Source organism: Propithecus coquereli, unplaced genomic scaffold, assembly GCF_000956105.1.
Source record: "Propithecus coquereli isolate 6110/MARCELLA unplaced genomic scaffold, Pcoq_1.0 Scaffold10, whole genome shotgun sequence".
Taxonomy (NCBI): domain Eukaryota; kingdom Metazoa; phylum Chordata; class Mammalia; order Primates; family Indriidae; genus Propithecus; species Propithecus coquereli.
In genome coordinates this window covers 21,754,241-21,758,383 of record NW_012133858.1, presented here as the reverse complement: position 1 = coordinate 21,758,383, position 4,143 = coordinate 21,754,241, and the positions used below count along the sequence as shown (strand labels likewise).

Below are 4,143 nucleotides of genomic sequence, written 5' to 3'. Positions count from 1 at the left end.
AGTTAAAATCAAGTTGTTTGTAAGCCACAAAAACCAATTCAAACTAACCTAAACAATAAATGAGATTTATTAGCTAGCATAACTCTGAAGTCCAGGGACACACTTGGCTTCATTCGGTTACAAATGATACCATCAAAGCTCTGTCTTCGTTTGTTTCTCAGACTGTCTCTACCTAGCATCAAGATAGTGCTGACTGCCTCCCTTCCCCCATTCCCACCACCACTCCCATTGTGGCAGTGTAGCAACCCCTATGAACAAAAATTTTCTTTCTCAGTATCTCTAACAGAAAAGTCCAGAGCAGGATCCTGATTAGCCTGGCTTGGGTCACTTGCCTGCCCATCTGGATCAATGTGGCCTGAGGGATAATGTCTCCTGATTGCCCAGGCCTGGGTCATTGCTCACCCTTGTGTTTAGGTGAGGGATGAAAGGGGCAGAGTTGTTCTGCTTTCCCCAACCACATGAAGAGAGGCCTCTCCTGGAAAAGAAAGTTCTGTTACCAGGAGAATGTAGAGAAGGGTAGTTTTCTACATAAAAGCAACATATGTTCCACTTCAACATATAAGGCCCTTCGTATCTGGTCCCCACCCACCAGTGTAGCCTTATCAGCTCTCATTCCCCATAAATATAGGTCATTATAAATGAAATGTCCGATTTTGAATCACAGTGTAATTTATTATATCTCAAACAAGAAGCAGTACAATTAATCAAAATATGCACCTAAACTATGAACACAGTTTTGCCATCTTAACAGTAGCTTGTTTATGCCAGCAGCGAGGAAGCCTGGAGACTAAGTAGAGATTAAATTGTGAAAGGCGTTCTTCGCAGCTTGAGAATTGAATATTTTTCCTTGCAAGAAGTGGTCCAAAGCCTAGAAGAAGTGGTAGTCAGCTGGTCCAAGGTCTGGTGAATATGGTGGTTGACAGAGAGTCCACCTTCTGTAGTTCGAGTAGCGTTATTTGTGCGATATGTGGGCCAGCGTTGTCTTGCAAGAGGATTGGCCTGTCTCTATTGACCAGTCTCTGCTGCTTAATTGCAAGCATCCTGGTCATTTTATCCAATTGGTTGCATTAGACATCCGCTGTAATTGATTGACCAGGTTTCATGAAGCTGTAGTGGATAATACCAGCACTGGACCATAAAACAGATACCATTAGCTTTTTTTGATGAGTATTCAGTTTTGGACTGTGTTTTGGCACTTCATCTTTATACAACCACTGTGCTGAATGCTTGCAATTGTCAAAAAGAATCCATTTTTCATCACACAAAACAATGTGGTGTAGAGATGGTTCACCTTTATGTTGTGACAGCAAAGAAAGGCAAGCTTTGAGATGATTTCTCTTCTGACACTCGTTTAATTCACGTGGAACCCGTCTATCCAGCTTCTTTACCTTCCCGATTTGTTTCAAATGGTTCAATTTTGTTGGAATAGTAACATCAAACCTTGTTGCTAATTCACATGTAGTTTGAGATGGATTTGCTTCCACTACAGCTCATCATTATCCACCTTGGTCTCAGGTCACCCACGTAGCTAATTTTCAAGATTAAAATCACCAGAAACGGAACTTCTCAAACCATCGACGTACTATGCATTCATTAGCCACATCCTTCTCAAACACTTCATTGATATTTTGAACTGTCTGCACTGTATTGGTTCCACAACAAAACTCATATTCGAAAATAACACAAATTTTTGACTACCCATGGTTTCACAAAAATTGCTCTAAAAAAATTTGAAAGATAATCACAAGCCAAAACAAGCATTTGAAGACCAGGGATGTACCTTTACAGTAAACATAAAACAAGAAGTGTCAAAGTGAAATGTCAGATATCAAGTACCAGACTTAGTACTCAAGGAAATTGGATATTTCATACTTAATAACCTACACATTAACTCTAGCTATACTCAGTTAGTAGAGTTTCCTGAATTTGATGTTAGTTGACTGAATTAATAAACAACTTTATCAGTAGAGGTGCCTCTATGCTATTACTGGGTATGTGGAAAACTTGGGGCCTCCTGGGTTAATCAAAAATTTCAGGGGGTCGGCTGACGGTAACGAGGCTGAGAGGCTGTTCGCAGAGCGGCTGAAGATGAATGCCAGAGGACTTGGATCTCAGCTAAAGGACAGTATTCCAGTTACTGAACTTTCAGCAAGTGGACCTTTTGAAAGTCATGATCTTCTTCGGAAAGGTTTTTCCTGTGTGAAAAATGAACTTTTGCCTAGTCATCCTCTTGAATTATCAGAAAAAAATTTCCAGCTCAACCAAGATAAAATGAATTTTTCCACGCTGAGAAACATCCAGGGTCTATTTGCTCCACTAAAATTACAGATGGAATTCAAGGCAGTGCAGCAGGTTCAGCGTCTTCCATTTCTTCCAAGCTCAAACCTTTCACTGGATATTTTGAGGGGTAACGATGAGACTATTGGACTTGAAGATATTCTTAATGATCCGTCACAAAGTGAAGTGATGGGAGAACCACACTTGATGGTGGAATATAAACTCGGTTTACTGTAATACATTGTGCTGTTTGTGAAAATAGAGGGGCTGCATCGTTAAAAAAAAAAAAAAAAAAAAAATTTCAGATAACTTAAAGATAATTAATGTTCCTAAGTGATCTTTATTATTTTATAAAGTGTTGAGTAAATATGAAAGTGGATTTATTGATGATGATTTTATATGAATGTATTTCTATTTATGTACTTAAATATCTGTCTCCTCTCAGAATAAAGGCAGGAATCCCATTGACTTTGTAGCCTTCAAAGCACTTACTATGATGCTATGCACTTACTAAGTGCTTAGTAAAAGTTTCCTAACTAAAATGAATAGTTGATTACAGTTCTTAGGCAGGGTACTTCCTGCTTTCCCAGGATGGCTATTTTCCTTCAAGCAGCTATCAAATGCTATAATTTCCTTGTGCATATTTGATGAAGAGACTCTGCCTTAAGTATAAAACATTCTGACCTGATAACGGTTGTCCAGGGCAACCTGCGTAATAAAAATTGTGTTGCCTGGTTTCTAGACTGAAGTTGAGCACTGAGGTATTTTAGAAATATTAGAGTCCATGGGTGATAAAGCTCCTAGCTACTGAGATTTTCCTCTACTATTTGCAGGCAGATTGACCTGTTTTTAAAAAATGATACAGGGATTTTTAGAAGGAAGTAATAGTATGTACCAATTAAAATTTGTTCTTTGCATTTCTTTTCTTTAAACGTGGGTCAAATCTGCCATATATACTAGTACTAACAAGTCACATTAGTATAATAGTTTATAGTCTTATAAATTGCTTTTACTCATAAATTTCATAATATTTATAATCCATGTGAAAAAACCCACAAGGTTTTAGTTGACAGCAAGTATAAAATGACCCAATAAATACTTAGTTGCCAAGAAACCTAATATAATTTCGGACTATGTTAATAGAAGTAAATGTCTGGATAAAGGAGGTGATAATTTCATTGCAGTCTGTACCAGTTAGAAAACATCTGAGGTGTTGTGTTTAGCTCTGGGGTTCATCAAATTTTAAGAGGGCTGTTGATTGACTGACACACTGCAGTTTGTCCAAAAGAGAGCAATGCAGAGGGTATACGTTCTGAGGCCAAGTCACATAAGGAACAGCTGAAAGAGCTAAAGATATCTGTTCTAAAAAACCCACAATATTTAATTGAAAAATAGCAACAGGAAATACTAACAGGGCCATCATAAGAAGTCAGAATTAGACCTTTCCACAAAGGAGCTAAAAGCTACACATTACAGTTCAATATTTTTTTTTAATTGTTCTAACAAAAATACTGTTTTCAAATGATATAATGATTTACTTGTCACTGGAAGGAATAACACAAAGTCTACAATTCAGGGGTGGGGAACCTGTGGCCATCTAGGTCCTTAAGTACAACTTTTTGACTGAATCCAAATTTTACAGAACAAATCCTTTTATTTTTATTAACACATTTTTGTTTTTCTTTTATATTTCTATTTTGTTTTTAAAATTAATGTATTTAAAATACCAAGGAATATAAGAATTTCAATGAAATAATCCTCCCAGATTGACTGGCACAATTAGAACCTCAGTAAGCCATAAGGGCTAAAGTGATGGCTGCTACACTCATGCTTTAGTTCTAACTTCCCCTGCCGGACTGGTGCCAC

General features: G+C 37.5%; 1 pseudogene across 1 annotated transcript; it reads left to right on the top strand.

Annotated features, from left to right (window-relative positions):
- Nucleotides 1-2,040: 2,040 nt before the first annotated feature.
- LOC105807618 lies at nt 2,041-2,548 on the top strand (annotated as a pseudogene). Its single transcript, XR_001137342.1, has one exon. The product of XR_001137342.1 is annotated as a proteasome maturation protein pseudogene (transcript).
- Nucleotides 2,549-4,143: the final 1,595 nt, after the last annotated feature.